General features: G+C 45.4%; 1 protein-coding gene across 1 annotated transcript in view; it reads right to left on the minus strand.

Moving 5' to 3' along the window:
* Nucleotides 1–16,198, minus strand: part of LOC126210481 (putative ankyrin-containing lipoprotein Lxx09580) — a 71,724-nt gene extending 55,526 nt beyond the window's left edge. Inside the window, exon 1 of the mRNA XM_049939714.1 lies at nucleotides 16,136–16,198. The gene's annotated coding sequence lies outside the window, so the exon portion shown is untranslated. The remainder of the gene's footprint in view (nucleotides 1–16,135) is intronic.
* Nucleotides 16,199–17,180: the final 982 nt, after the last annotated feature.

Consider the following 17,180-nt stretch of genomic DNA (forward strand, 5'->3'; position numbering starts at 1 on the left):
TCCTGAATGTTTGATACCAGTTGACAGCTCTCGGCAAGGAACGCCCTTTTTGTCAGTACTAACCTGCTTTTTATGTCATCCTCACTCCATCCCTCATGGGTTACTTTCCTGCCTAGGTAGCAGAATTCCTTAACTTCATCGCACTTCGAGACCATCAATCACGATGTTATGTTTCTCTCTGTTCTCATTTCTCTCACTTCTCTTACTTTCGTCTTTCTTCGATTTAACCTCAATCCATATTCTGTACTCATTAAATTGGTCATTCCATTCAGCAGATCATGTCATTACTCTTCACTTTCAATGAGGACGGCAATATCGTCCATTCAACTCGAATGATAATCTCGCATTTAGACCTCTCTTTCATTTCCGTCATCCATTGGTATTTCGATGTTTGTTTGTCATACATACTGTACACTGAAGCGCCAAACAGACTGGTATAGGCACGCGTACTCAAATACAGAGATATGAGTATGAAAAAAGGCAGAACACGACGCAACGCTCGGCAACGCCCGTATAAGACAAAAATGTCTGGCGCAGTTGTTAGATCGGTTACTGCTGTTAGAATGGCAAGTTATCAAGATTGAAGTGAGTTTGAACGTGGTGTTGTAGTCGGCGCACGAGCGATGGGACACAGCATCTCCGAGGTGCAGATAAGATGGGGATTTCCCGTACGCCCATTTCACGAGTGTATCGTGGATATTAGGAATCCGGTAACACATCTAATGTCCGACATCGCTGCGGCCGGAAGAAGTTCCTGCAAGAACTGCACCAACGACCTGTGAAGAGAAACGTTCAACGAGACAGAAGTGCAATCCTTTCGCAAATTGCTGCAGATTTCAATCCTGGACCATCAACAAGTGTCAGCGTGCGAAACATCATTCCACGAAACATGATCGACATGGGCTTTCGGAGCCGAAGGCCCACTCTTCTATCTTTGATGACTGCGCGACACAAAGTCACGCATCACCTAGGCCCGTCCACACCAACAACAACATGTCGATTAGTCCGACGAGTCTCGTTTCAAATTACTTCGAGTGGATCGACGTGTACGGGAATGGAGACAACGTCATGAATCCACGGACCCTGCATGTCAGCAGGGGTCTGTTCAAGCTGTTGTAGGCTCTGCAGTGGTGCAGGGCGTGCACAGTTGGAGTGAAACGGGACCCCTGATACATCTAGACACGACTCTGAGAGGTGACAAGTACGTAAGCATCCTGTCTGATCAGCTGCGTCCATTCATGTCCATCGTGCATTCCGACGGACTTGGCCACTTCCAGCAGCACAGTGCGACACCTCACACGTCTCTCATTGCTACAGAGTGGCTCAAGGACCACTCTTCAGAGATTGAACACTTCCGCTGCCACCAAACTCCCCAGACATGAACATTATTGGGCATATGTGGGAAGCCTTGCATCGTGCTGTTCAGAAGAGATCTGCACCCCTCGTACTCTTACATATTTATGGACAGCCCTGTACAATTCATGGTGTCACTTCCCTCCAGCACTGCTTCAGACATTAGTCGAGTCCATGCCGCGTCGCGTTGCGGTACTTCTGCGTGCTCGCGGGGACCCTACACCATATTATGGAGGTGTATCAGCTTCTTTGGCTCCTCATTGTATAAGTGCAGTGGACAGCTGTTTTCATAAATACTTCGCATGAAGTTGAAAAACAAATCACACTATAGTTGTACATGAGTTAGTGAAAATGTGACACTCATGTTGTTGTTGTTGTTGTGGTCTTCAGTCCTGAGGCTGGTTTGATGCTACTCTATCCTGTGCAAGCTTCTTCATCTCCCAGTACCTACTGAAACCTACATTCTTCTGAATCTGCTTAGTGTATTCATCTCTTCGTCTCCCTCTACGATTTTTACCCTCCACGCTGCCCTCCAATACTAAACTGGTAATCCCTTGATGCCTCAGAACAGGTCCTACCAACCGATCCCTTCTTCTAGTCAAGTTGTGCCACAAACTTCTCTTCTCCCCAATCCTATTCAATACTTCCTCATTAGTTGTGTGATCTACCCATCTAATCTTCAGCATTCTTCTGTAGCAACACATTTCGAAAGCTTCTATTCTCTTCTTGTCCAAATTATTTATCGTCCATGTTTCACTTTCATACATGGCTACACTCCATACAAATACTTTCAGAAACGACTTCCTGACACTTAAACCTATACTCGAAGTTAACAAATTTCTCTTCTTCAGAAATGCTTTCCTTGCCATTGCCAGTCTACATTTTATATCATCTCTACTTCGACCATCATCAGTTATTTTGCTCCCCAAATAGCAAAACTCCTTTCCTACTTTAAGTGTCTCATTTCCTAATCTAATTCCCACAGCATCACCTAATTCGACTACATTCTATTATCCTAGTTTTGCTTTTGTTGATGTTCATCTTATATCCTCCTTTCAAGACACTATCCATTCCATTCAACTGCTCTTCCAAGTTATTTGCTGTCTCTGGCAAAATTACAATGTCATCGGCGAGCCTCAAAGTTTTTATTTCTTCTCCATGGATTTTAGTACCTACTCCGAATTTTTCTTTTGTTTCCTTCACTGCTTGCTCAATATAGAGATTGAATAACATCGGGGAGAGGCTACAACCCTGTCTCACTCCCTTCCCAACCACTGCTTCCCTTTGATGTCCCTCGATTCTTATAATTGCCATCTGGTTTCTGTACAAATTGTAAATAGCCTTTCGCTCCCTGTTTTTTACCCCTGCCACCTTCAGAATTTGAAAGAGAGTATTCCAGTCAACATTGTCAAAAGCTTTCTCTAAGTCTACAAATGCTAGGGACGTAGGTTTGCCTTTCCTCAATCTAGCTTCTAAGATAAGTCGTAGGGTCAGTATTGCCTCACGCGTTCCGATATTTCTACGGAATCCAAATTGATCTTCCCCGAGGTCGATTTCTACTAGTTTTTCCATTCGTCTGTAAAAAATTTGCGCTAGTATTTTGCAGCCATGACTTATTAAACTGATAGTTCGGTTATTTTCACATCTGTCAGCACCTTCTTTCTTTGCGATTGGAATTATTATATTCTTCTTGAAGTCTGAGGGTATTTCGCCTGTCTCATACATCTTGCTCACCAGATGGTAGAGTTCTGTCAGGACTGGCTCTCCCAAGGCTGTCAGTAGTTCTAATGGAATGTTGTCTACTCCCGGGGCCTTGTTTCGACTCGGGTCTTTCAGTGCTCTGTCAAACTCTTCACGGAGTATCGTATCTCCCATTTCATCTTCATCAACATCCTCTTCCATTTCCATAATATTGTCCTCAAGTACATCGCCCTTGTATGGACCCTCTATATACTCCTACCAACCCTTCTACTTTCCCTTCTTTGCTTAGAACTGGGTTTCCATCTGAGCTCTTGATACTCATACAAGTGGTTCTCTTTTCTCCAAAGGTCTCTTTAATTTTCGTGTAGGCAGTATCTATCTTACCCCTAGTGAGATGAGCCTCTACATCCTTACATTTGTCCTCTAGCCATTCCTGTTTAGCCATTTTGCACTTCCTGTCTATCTCATTTTTGAGACGTTTGTATTCCTTTTTGCCTGCTTCATTTACTGCATTTTTTTCATTTTCTCCTCTCATTAAATTCAATATTTCTTCTGTTACCCAAGGATTTCTACTAGCCCTTGTCTTTTTACCTACTTGCTCCTCTGCTGCCTTCACCACTTCACCCTCAAAGCTACCCATTCTTCTTCTACTGTGTTTCTTTCCCCCATTCTTGTCAATTGTTCCCTTATGCTCTCCCTGAAACTCTGTACAACCTCTGGTTTAGTCAGTTTATCCAGGTCCCATCTCCTTAAATTCCCACCTTTTTGCAGTTTCTTCAGTATTAATCTACAGTTCATAACCAATAGATTGTGGTCAGAGTCCACATCTGCCCCTGGAAATGTCTTACAATTTAAAACCTGGTTCCTAAATCTCTGTCTTACCATTATATAATCTATCTGATACCTATTAGTATCTCCAGGCTTCTTCCATGTATACAATCTTCTTTTATGATTCTTGAACCAAGTGTTAGCTATGATTAGGTTGTGCTCTGTGCAAAATTCTACCAGGCGGCTTCCTCTTTCGTTTCTTACCCCCAATCCATATTCACCTACTATGTTCCTTCTCTCCCTTTTCCTACTGATGAATTCCAGTCACAAATGACTATTAAATTTTCGTCTCCCTTCACTATCTGAACAATTTCTTTTATTTCATGATACATTTCTTCAATTTCTTCGTCATCTGCAGAGCTAGTCGGCATATTAACTTGTACTACTGTGGTAGGCGTGGGCTTCGTATCTATGTTGGCCACAATAATGCGTTCACTATGCTGTTTGTAGTAGCTTACCCGCATTCCTATTTTCCTATTCATTATTAAACCTACTCCTGCATTACCCCTATTTGATTTTGTGTTTATAACCCTGTAGTCACCTGACCAGAAGTCTTGTTCCTCCTGCCACCGAACTTCACTAATTCCCACTCATATCTCTCATATACGTGGGGCCGTGTACCATACCGACAGTAAATCTAGAAATACAGTTTTCTTTCACAGTTGTATGAAACTCTAGAATTTATTTAATTTATGAAAAAACGAATGATCTGTTGTATTTTAAACTTCATGTTTAGGAAAGACACAAATTTTGTAGTTAATTACCTCAGTTTTTAATAGATTTGGAAAATTCTAGAGTTTCATATTCCTTTAAGTATGGTTTGTATGTCGTGCAAAATTCATCGAACCATCTCTCTTACTTATAAAATGATGAAATTTCACATGTAAAAAAAATTACTTCGTTATGTTTTCGAACTTCTACTGCTATGTGTGAATTCTGAATCCTTCCTGGTCATGCTGACAAAGTTTTATGAATTTATTTGTAAATGTATAGACAGTGGAGATTAAAATGTCTTGTGGTGCCTCTCCTGCTCCAAGTCGGCCCGTTTGGCGTCCTACCCCCCCTTAATAGCATAACTGTGCCCGTGCTCACCGCCTACCCTAGTCGAAGCAAGTTTATTAAAAAAAAAAAAAAAAAAAAGAGTTTGAAAGAACACACCAACTTTGAGGCCATGTTTACAAACACACTGGAGGGACGGCTGTAGTGACGCCAGCGCTCCAAGCGGTTACATTTCACATTGCAGTGAACAGAAGACGAACGACTTTTATGATCAAATCAACGGCGTGGCCCTAGATTTGATCATATTTATTTGACGACAGTCGAGATTTGACCAAGTTCCCAGTTACACCATCAAATTTCTTTGACATAAATTTCTGAAATTGGAAATTTGTGGTAAGCTGTTATGGAACGAAACTGCTGATATCATCGGTCCGTAGGCTTACACACTGCTTAATCTAACTGGAACTAACCTATGCTAAGGACAACACACACACTCCCATGCCCGAGGGAAGATTCGAACCTCCGACGGAAGGTAGCCGTTCGAACAAGTATCTGACATGTCAACTTTGACAAAGAAAAATGATAGCGTAATACCGGCGTTAGCAGATGCGGTGTTGGCCGTAACAGCTGGCGTGCAGTTAACCGTTTGAGGAGCTCGCCAAGCTGACCGGGCTGCCCCGTTTAACTCGATTACACGGGAGCCGAGCCGTATGCTCTGCGAATTAGACAACAGTCGTTCTTGTGAATCAGACTATAGCACAACCAAATTCGCGGACTGCTACAGTTGCCTCGAACAGTTCTATATCTATACTCCGTAGGCCACCTTCTGATGTGTGGCGGAGGGTACGTTGTGTACCACTATCACTTTGCCCCCTTCCTGTTCCAGTCGCGAACAGTTCGCGGGATGAAGAATTGGCGGCAAGCCTCCGTGTGGGCTCCAATTTCTCTGATTTTACCTCAGTGGTCTTTCCGCGAGATGTACGTAGGAGGAAAACAATATATTTGTTGACTCTTCTAGGAAAGTACACTCTCCGAGGTTCTAGGAACTGCGTGATCGCTACGGTCGCAGGTTCGAATCCTGCCTCGGGCATGGATGTGTGTGATGTCCTTAGGTTAGTTAGGTTTACATAGTTCTAGGTTCTAGGGGACTGATGACCTCAGAAGTTAAGTCCCATAGCGCTCAGATCCATTTGAACCATTTTTTGAACACTCTCACTCAACAATAAACCACACCGTGATGCGGAACGGCTCTTTGCTGCGTCTGCCACTGTATACGGCTGGTCATTTATATGAGGCTCTTGTGGTTACTAAATGAACCTGCAACGATCTGCTTTGGACACTCCCTACTTCCTCTATCAGTCGCATCTGATACGCATCCCGTACTGACGAGCAATACTCAAGTATCAGTCGAACGAGTGCTTTGTAAGCTACTTCCTTTGTTGATGGCCAACATTTGCCGAGAATTCTTCGACTGAATCTCAGTCTGGCATTTGGCTTATTCGCGACTGATTTTATGCAACCGTTCCACTTCAAATCGCTCCGTACGCATACTCCTGGATATTTTACGGAAGTGACTGCTTCTAGTCATTGTTCTGCAATTGTAGAACCGTACAATAAGCGGTCTTTCCGCCAACGTGCTCGCAGTATGTCACACTTGTTTGTGTTTAGCGTCAATTTGCACTCCCTGCAAACTGCATTTCGCGACAGTTTTCTAGCACCGTTACTTCTTTCCCTACTACAGCATTATTCTCGAAAAGCCTCATGGAACTTCCTCCGTTATCTACTTGGCCACGTACAAACCGTATATTGCGTAAAGTAATCCTTCTATAAAACCCACCGGGGATGTCAGAAGTTACGCCTGAAGAATTCTCTCCGTTCAAAATGACACACTGTGTCCTGTTTGCTACAAACTCTTGAGTCCAATGATGCAGTTGGTCAGACATGCCTTACGCTCATATTCCGTTTATTAGGCGCCAGTAGGGAACGGCGTCCGTAAGTTAGGGAATACAGCATCTCCCTAAGCGCCTGTATCTACTACTTGCTGGGCCACGTTGACGAACGGAGCGGGCTGGCTTTCACACGATCGTTGTTTTCGCAATTCACGGTGGTCCCTACGGAGGTAATATTCGGCAACCAGAAATGTCATAATACGCGAGCATAAAATACGTTCCAAATTCTACAAATGACGGACGTCGGAGATATATGTCTATAGTTTTGTGCGTCCGCTCGACGACGTTTCCTGAAAACGGGAGCGACCTGCACTTTTTTTTCCAATCGTCAGAACCACTTCGCTCCTCCAATGATACTGCTCTAGAAGTTGGGCAGGTTTATTCGCATACTCTGTGTAGATTTGTATTGGTATTTGCTCACTGTTAAACCACTGCCGCGCGGCGCGATTTGAGGCGCGCCATGTCACGCATTGCGCCCCCCCCCCCCCCCCCGGCCGGAAGTTCGAGTCCTCCGCCGGGCATGGGTGTGTGTGTTGTTCTAAGCATAAGTTAGTTTAAGTAGTGCGTAAGTCTAGGGACCGATGACCTCAGCAGTTGACAATTGCTTGGTATCGTACAACGTAAGCGCCGGCCGCTGAGGACGAGCGGTTCTAGGCGCTTCAGTCCGGAACCGCGCTGCTTCCACGGTAGCAGGTTCGAATCCTGCCTCGGGCATATGTGTGATGTCCTTAGGTTGGTTAGGTTTAAGTAGTTCTAAGTCTAGCGGACTGATGACCTCCGACGTTGAGTCCCATAGTGCTTAGAGCCATTTGAACCATTTTGAACAACGTAGGCAATAGGGAAGTATACAAAGATTATAACATAGATTTAGAAACGACTACAATACGTAAGTGGAAATGAAGTCCCATGCTTCTTTACAAATTGTAGGGGAACGATACAGGAGACCCCCACCGCCGTTCTAGATCCGAATGGAGGTGGTTTGCCGTTGCCTTCCTCCTACTGTAATGGGGATGAATCATGATGATGACACAAGAACACCCAGTCATCTCGGGGCAGGTGAAAATCCCTGACCCGGCCGGGAATCGAACCCGTGAACCCGTGTTCGGGAAGCGAGAACGGTACCGCGAGACCACGAGCGGCGGACTGGCTACAATGTAGGAACTGAATATGAAATGATTACAGATATAAATGTGCGTAGGAACAGTGCTTTATAAAACTGCATATAGGGAAGATATATTTAATTACAGACCTATTTAACTCCTTCGAGTCTTTTCAGAAGTCTATGAGAAAGTGGATGTGATAGGATATTAACTGACCTAAACTTCTTTAGTGAATATTTCTTTACAGAGAAATGAGTACAGCACTTCACAATTTAAGCGGCTGCTGAGCAAAGCAAGATAAATTATACTCCTGGTATATTTTGTGACCTTGCCAAAGTCTTTGACTGTGTGGATCGCATTATTCCACTTGGCAAACCCATCGACGCGCAAGTCGCCGAAGTGGCGTCAAGTCGAAAGACTTGCACCAGGCGAACGGTCTACCCGACGGGAGGCCCTCGTCACACGACATCATTATATTATTACTTGGCAAACTAACGAGTTCTGGCATTAACGGCACCCATCCTCCACAGATGGAATCTCAACATCATAACAGAAACCACAGGATGTCACAGCCACGAAACTGACCTCAGGATGGCTGAAAGTAACGTATGACGCTGCACAACAATATGTACTGGGCACGGATTCACTTTATATGATTTCAAACATGCAGTAATGACCATTTGGCAACACAAGTAAGCGTTAATGGTCATAAAATAAGTGAAAGAGAGAGAGTAAACTTCGCTGGCGTCCAAGTGGATAACAAGTTGAAAAGCAGTCAGCAGATTGGCAAACTAATCAAGAAGTTCTATTCAGCATTTTTTGTGCATAGAGGCGTCTCTCGTTGTATTGACCTAAAGTCAAGGTTCTTGGCTTGCGTATTTTCGCTTCCTTACGGAATTACGTTGAGTAGCTGTGCTACAGTAAACAAAACGTTCATTCAGGAGGAGCGGGCAATAAGAATGTTGCCTAGCAACCATTCTTTCAGAACTCTTTTATAAGGAAATAGGAAATCTTTCCCATCACATTTACTGCTTTATGGTTTTCGTCTATGACAATAAAACCCAGTTTCAGATGAACTGTGATTTCCGCATCTATAATACATGGTACGAAAACGGAGTTCATCTAGACTTTTCCTCTATGTCCATGTTTCGGAATGTAGTTTTGCGTACTCACGGCGACATATTCAACGGGCTTCCGTCTAGCGTGGAGCAGAATATTTGGAGTCCCTAGCAGTTAAAAAGAAACTTCAGTACAGTCTTCGTTTGCCAGTATTTCCACAAGTTATCGGGATGTCTATATTCACGAGTTCTCGTTGTGCAGCTGCATGAGAAGTAGTAACTTGCAGAACTCAGTACCCACACCTGGCCAGAAATATTCTTTGATAAAAAAAAGAACACTCTAATGAGGCAAAAAAAAGATGTCTGGATGTCTAGTCTGAAACTCTTTCCAAAGTAGCACCGTCCTTTCTGATTTACTCGATTTGGATTGCCTAAGGCTGAAAGGCACTATGCACTGTGTTGTTAATACAGTAAACCAGTTAAGTTTCTGTGATTTGCTTGTCCTTTATTGATGTATATTCTGGCTATTTCCCTCATCCATTTAGGTTGTACCTCTCGAATTATTCATGGAATATATGGAACACGTTAATATTAAGTTTAGTGAGTCACCGTTGCAAAATATCAAAACGAATTCCTTACAGACGAATGGAAAAACTGATAGAAACCGACCTCAGGGAATATCAGTTTGGATTCCGTAGAAATGTTGCAACATGCGAGGCTACATTGACCCTACGACTTATCTTAGAAGATAGGTTAAGGAAAGGCGAATCTACGTTTCTAGCATTTGTACACTTAGAAAAAGCTTTCGACAATATTCACTGGAATACTCTCTTTCAGATTCTGAAGATGGCAGGAGTAAAATACATGGAGCAAAAGGCTATTTACAATTTGCACAGAAACCAGATGGCAGCCACAAGAGTCGAGGGACACAAAAGGGAAGCAGTGGTTGAGAAGGGAGTGAGACAGGGTTGTAGCCTATCACCGATGTTATTAAGCAAGCAGTAAAGGAAACAAAAGAGAAATTTGGAGCAGGAATTAAAATCTATGGAGAAAAATAAAAACTTTGAGGTTTGCTGATGACATTGTAATTCTGTCAGAGAGAGGAAAGGACTTGGAAGAGCAGTTGAACGGAATGGTCAGTGTCTTCAAAGGAGGATATAAGATGAACATCAACAAAAGCAAAACGAGGATAATGGAATGTAGTCAAATTAAATCAGATGATGCTGAGGGTATTACATTGGGAAATGAGACCCTTAAAGTAGTAAATGAGTTTTGTTATTTGAGAAGCAAAATAACTGATGACGCTTGAAGAAGAGAGGATATAAAATGTAAACTGGATATGGCAAGCAAAATGTTTTTGAAGCAGAGAAATTTGTTAACATCGAGTATAGGTTTCCGTGTCAGGAAGTCTTTTCTTAAAGTATTTCTGTGGAGTGGAGCCATGTATCGAAGTTAAACATGGACGATAAGCTGTTTAGACAAGAACAGAATGTGTTGCTACAGAAGATTAGCTGGGTAGATCACGTAACTAACGAGTAGGTACTGAAGAGAACAACGGAGAAGAGGAATTTGTGACACAACTTAACTAGAAGAAGGGCTTGGTTCGTAGAACCCATTTTGAGGCATCAAGGTATCACGAATTTAATACTGGTGGGAATCGTGGAGGGTAAAAATCACAGAGCGAGACCAAGAGATGAATACGCTACGTAGATTCAGAAGGATGTAAGTTGCAGTAGTCATTCGGAGATGAAGAGGCACAGGGTAGAGTAGCATGGAGAGCTGCATCAAACCAGTCTCTGGACTGAAGACCACAACAACACCTACAACATGGAACACGGTTAATGAAAGAATTGGTGCAATCTGTTTGCGAATCATTAAAGATGGATGTAAATTTGCTGACGTTCCTAGACTTTTCTTGATGAGTGAGAATAGTAGCTGCCCATCATTTTTGGTTGAGGTGTGTAACATTCCTTTACATGCGAGTACTTTCTACATTATCATTTTTAGTAGTGTTTAACTGGCATCGCGAGAAAAGTTGTCACGAATCGCTACTGGAAGGTTTTGAACGTAGGGAGACGTTCAGTTGGAAGAAGGATATAGGCGAATGACGATTTAGTTTTGAGATTTGACGACATCGACCTGATGGCCGCACACGTGCTACAGTCCACGTCCATTACACGTTGTGGCTCTCTTCAAACGTATACACAACTGATACGCTTATGGCGGGGCCGGATGCCAGGCCCATTTTGCGATTTTTTTTTTCTGAGTGGTCGTGGGAGGAGGCATTGGAGGGGATACAGCTGCACTGTCGTTGCCCTCGTCGGTTGCGTGATGGACTTCCCGACACAGGGCGTTTAAAGAGACTGGTAGCTGAGTCGAAAGGCAATAACTTTGGAATAGGGAGGTATGGTTTTCGATATAGACCCTAGCCAGTGAAAGCTTTGGAATGTTAGCAGCGACAAAGAGAGTCTGTGGACAAACTACTTACGCCTAGAAAACATAGTGAACTGTTGACTAAACAGTGGTGTACGTCACAAAAGGTGCTCACCGTGGCGACCGTGAAAATCAGTTCAGGAACAACACGAACGTAGAAAACTCGGCAGCATTCCACCAAGCACACCAAGAAATTCACATACAAGTACACCATGGTTTTGGTACGCCCCCACCAAAAAAATTGATGAGAATGAAAAATCATGAGTCGTGAGATTAGGACAGCGAGGTAACCTTGCATTGGGACCTCCCTTCAGATCCAACGTCTACGAAATGTGGTTTAAAGTCTGTCAGGTAGCTGCAAAGAAAAGTGTGCAAGCGCTCCACCAAGCCGCCATTACGAAAACTTCCTGTAACGTCAAAATTGTTCAGTAAGCAGTACATTATCTTTTCTGAAATTAAGAAGCGCATATATTGATTGTCCGTGTTGCTCCTGAAGATCGATCGAAAGCTTCCCGTATCACAGGATTGCTTCCAAGACAAATTTCTACCTCCAAGCTTGTATTTTAAGACCTGTATCAACTTTTTCAGTTTGTGCGCAACCTTTCGAGTTGCCGTGTATCCTATAATACATTCAACGTCCAACTTTCTTCCACATTCTTGCTTATTTAGCAAAGACAATGACGAACAGGGTGTTCTGCCAATTGACAAACACAGCTCACATATGTGGCTTCTTTACGAAGCGGTCCCGACAAACTCGACTGTTTCTACTGTTACAGTAAGAGACACGTTCGTTCAGGAACCTGTCTGAAAAACGCACAAGGTGTAACAACTGTAAATGTTTAGGAGGAGTAACATTACTTTAATAACGCTGTGAGACGTAGTAGCCTGGCACAACAGGCCACCCCCGAGACGATACAGGGGTGCCTCGGGGGAGCTGCTGCTGGGCAGGTCACGGACAATACACTGACGGGGAAAAAAATCACAGCACCAAGGAGGAGACGCACAACAAAAAAGAAACTCGGTAGGCGTGTTTCTACATCTGAAAGATGACGTGTGCTCAGATTTCGTGCCATTCACGTAACAGTGGCGCTAGGAGCGCCGCTATGGGGATGCATATAACGTTTGCTTTAAATACACGCTTTAGCGATCATGAGCTTTAGTTACCTTACAGACTGGACGTGGTGAGTTGATGTTAGTCAAGAATGCCTGTAAGGTGACAAAGATAACATTATCGACAGCTCACTGACTTTGTGCGAGGACTTGTAATTGGACTACGAGAAGTTGCATGTTTGTTCTGCGATATTGCAGAAAGACGTGGCAAGAATGTAGCCACTGCACATAATTTTTGGCAGAGGTGCTAACGGGAATGTACGGTCGCAAGGAAACGGATTACGGACGGCGATGTGACACAACCGAGACGGAAGACGGTCGGGTTCGGCGTATGGCCCTGAGCCCGTCTTACTGCACTGCAGCAGCAATTTGAGCACCAGAGTGACATAGAGAACTGTTACGTCTGCCACAGACAGCCCCTGCCAGGCAGACTACACTCAAGACACCCCTGTGTACCATATAACATACACAAGCACTTGCAGGCGCAACCAAGAGGAAAACAATTCTTCAAAATAAACAGAACTTGCTAGAGACTAACGCGAACCTTTTTCTGCAGAGGTTGCCTCACAGACACAGGGAAAGCTGGAGTACTCTATAAGGCCAGCGCAGCAGCAGCACAGCCAGTTCCTCGCCGAGCTAGGACTAGCTCCGACGGACCTCACCGACGCTCTTAATGAATAGTCTCTACATGTTATTTGTTTTCTTAGTGTGTATATAGTGATTGTTCGAGAAGTGTAGTTCAGTTTCAATAAACGACATTATACTGAGTGTTCTACAAAACTGAGTATTCTTCAGGAACTGTTATATTTCACTTCAAGGACAGTTCCGAATCAGACGCCCCGTAGCGTGTATTCCACTGACCCCAAACCACCACCTTTCGCGACTTCAGTGCTGTCAAGCGAGAGCTCATTGGAGGGCAGGATGGAGGTGTGTTGTGTTCTCCGATGAAAGCTGGTTGTGTCGCGGTGTGAGTGATGGGCGTGTGTTGGTTACGAGGCCAGCTGAGGGCTTGCAACAAACCTGTCTGCGTGCCATACACACTGGACCTACAACTGGGGTTACACCGAGAGAGGTGTCGCAGTGGGTAGCACACTGGATTCGCATTCGGGAGGAAGACGGTTCAGACCCATCTGCGGCCATCCTGATGTAGGTTTTCCGTGATTTCCGTAAATCGCATCAGGCAGTTGCCGGAATGGTTTCTTTGAAAGGGCACGGCCGACTTCCTTCCCACCTTCCCTGATCCGATGGGACCGATGACTTCGATGTTCGGTCCCTTCCCTCCAAATCAACCAACCAACCTGGAGTTATGGTCTGGGGAGAGATTTCGTATGATAGCGGGAGCACTATCGGGGTTAACCCAAGCACACTAACTGCAAATTCGTACGTCAGTCTGTCGATTCGACGAGTTGTGCCTGCATTCACGAATAGCTTTCTGCAGACCGTTTTCCAACGGGATAACGCTCGCCCACATAACACTGTTGTAACCCAGTATACTGTACAGCGCTGACATGCTGCCTCGGCCTGCCCCGTTACCAGACCTGTCTGCAATCGACCAGACGTGAGACACTATCGAACGACACTCCAGCGTTACCCACAACCAGTGTCAACTGTTGCCTTAGGGCTACACCGGCTGCAAGAGACACGGATGAAACTGACATCGGGCACCAGTACAATGCACGCACGTTTGCACGCATGCATCCAACATTCTGGGCCAACGGCCTTGCGCAGAGGTAACACCGGTTCCGGTGAAATCACCCAAGTTAATCGCTGTTGGGGTGGGTTAGCGCTAGGATTGGTGACCGTCCGAGCTGCCGAGCGCTGTTTGGAAGCGGGATGCACTCAGCCCTTGTGAGGCAAAGTGAGGAGCTTCTCGATTGAGATGTGGCGGCTCCCGTCTCTGACATACGGTTGGGAGAGCGGTGTGCTGACCACATGACCCTCCGTATGCGCATCCAGTTACGTTTGTGGGCTCAGGATGACACGGTCCCTGGTCGGTACCGTTGGAACTTCCAAGGCCTGTTCGGACGGAGTTTAGTTTTTTTTTTTTTATTCAACATTGTGACGGTTGCAATGACTTACCTCGAGCTTACACTAACGTGTAATCCCATAATATTAATCACTTAAGTACGAGGGTAATCCCAAAAGTAAGGTCTCCTATTTTTTTCTATGTACGGAACTATGTTTGTGTGGCAGTTGGTCACAATGTTATGAAGAGTGCTTCACGCGCTGTGTGTGAACATGCGCACGCCGCGCTGAGGCGCTCAGTCTTGGCTTGGCAGCCGTTGAGAATGGACCTCCCGTCGGATGTTACCACAAAATGCGAATTGAGCGCAGTTATTCGGTTTTTGAACGCAAGGGCCCTGCGCCGATTGAAATCCATCGCCAACTGACGGAAGTGTATCGTGAGTCGTGCATGGATGTCAAAAATGTTCGTAAGTGGTGTAGAGAGTTCGCAGCAGGTCGGACCAAAATTCACGACGAACAAGGGAGCAGAAGACCGTCAATTTCTGAGGAGACAGTGTTGAAGGTTGAGCAAAGCATGCGTGAAGATTGGCGTATCACCCAAGATGATCTCTGCACATTGGTTGTTGAGGTTTCCCGAAGCACCGCTCACAGAATTGTAACGGACACATTGAACTACCGGAAGGTGTGCGCAAGATGGGTGCCACGCATGCTGACTGACGACCACATGCGGCAACGAGTTGATGCCTCCCGCACATTTCTTCACAGCCTTGCAGCCGAACAGGACAACTTTCTATAATCAATTGTCACGGGTGACGAAACCTGGGCATACCATTTTACACCTGAGACCAAGCAAGAATCACGCCAGTGGCAGCATCCTTCTTCGCCAAAACCGCGGAAATTCAAATAAACACAGTCTGCCGATAAAGTCATGACAACCGCTTTTTGGGATCGAAAAGTAGTTTTGGTGGTCGACAGGTACTGCGTCAAAAAACTGAAACGGCCAATTCAGAACCGGAGAAGAGGAATGTTGAGCAACGGTGCACACATTCTCCATCACAACGCTCGCCCACACATCGCTCGGCAAACCGTTGCTCTCCTGCAACAGTTTCAGTGGAACATAGTCACCCACCCATCCTATAGTCCTGACTTGGCGCCCAGTGACTATCAGCGGTTCCCTAAGTTAAAAGAACATTTGGCCGGAAAGCGATTCAGCTCCGACGACGAGGTGAAAGAAGAGGTTCATAACTGTCTGATACAGCATGGCGGAGGGCTGGTATGACATGGGCATACAAAAACTGCCACAGCGTCTACAAAACTGCATCGACAGAAATGATGATTATGTCGAAAAATAGCTAAATGTTCAAGCTGTAAACTGATGTAAACCATTGTAGAAATAAACAGGTCTATGTACTAAAAAAAAATAGGCCTTACTTTTGGGATTGCCCTCGTACGTTACCTAGACAAATCTATTCGCGAAATTTCATTAATGTGCGTTAATTATTTCTCGGTGCTGCGATCTTTCTTCCCAGGAGTTTAGTTGAGAAACAGAGAGGAATGAAACTTGGTCCTTTGCGCCGTTGTCGCAGCCACCGTCGTCCAGACACGGCGGCGCCGCACAGCACGCAGAGGCCCCACTCACCAGACAGACTCGCCCCTCGCCCCTCGCCGCGGCCGCCCGCGCACTGCCGGTGCTGGCGCTAGTTGTGGTGGCTCTCGCCTTCCCCCCCCCCCGCCCCCCAGCCAGCTCCGCCCCTCTGCCCCCACCCCCACCTTCGCAGCTGACGTACCCTACACTCCTTCCCGACGCCTCGCACTCAGACGCCGAGGTCACGTGACCGTGACGCCGCTTAGTGACTTCGACGGTAAGATTTGGCCGAGAACCCTAACAAGTTTGCGTCTTAAATAAAATCAGTAAGCCGACTGAATAATGCAGTCAGTCACTTAAGCCCCTATTACACGATAGGCGTAAACGGTACACCTACGCACCAGCGCTCCAAGCGTGCATATCTGTAGCTACAGCCTAGTTCACACGTACCTATTACACAACCCGAGCGGGATACACGTGGCGCGCATGCAGAGTAGACGGTGATAACGCGCGAAACGCCAATACAACTATTTTATCTCTTGTTACGTCATTCGTTCTACCCCGCGAAACACAAGGGGATATAGTGGAACGTCATTCGTTCAAATTATTTATGTGAGCTCAAGGTTCCTATTTAACAAGAAATTATCTTTTTCATTATTTATTAAATGATATTCTCTTATGTTGGTTACAGCTGTTCTACATATGCGCGCTACTCACAGTTTTGCAGTCCTAGTCTGTCGCACTGGGCCGAACTGCACGGACATTCTCCCCTATCACTGCCGCTTTCTCTTTTCTGAGCCGAGCGGTCTAGGCGCTGCAGTCATGGACTGTGTGGCTGGTTCCGGCGGAGGTTCGAGTCCTCCCTCGGGCATGGGTGTGTGTGTTTGTCCTTAGGATAATTTAAGTTAAGTAGTGTGTAAGCTTAGGGACTGATGACCTTAGCAGTTAAGTCCCATAAGATTTGATTTGCCCGCATCTCGTGGTCGTGCGGTAGCGTTCTCGCTTCCCACGCCCGGGTTCCCGGGTTCGATTCCCGGCGGGGTCAGGGATTTTCTCTGCCTCGTGATGGCTGGGTGTTGTGTGCTGTCCTCAGGTTAGT

The sequence above is a fragment of the Schistocerca nitens genome, chromosome 10 (assembly GCF_023898315.1).
Source record: "Schistocerca nitens isolate TAMUIC-IGC-003100 chromosome 10, iqSchNite1.1, whole genome shotgun sequence".
NCBI classification, from domain to species: domain Eukaryota; kingdom Metazoa; phylum Arthropoda; class Insecta; order Orthoptera; family Acrididae; genus Schistocerca; species Schistocerca nitens.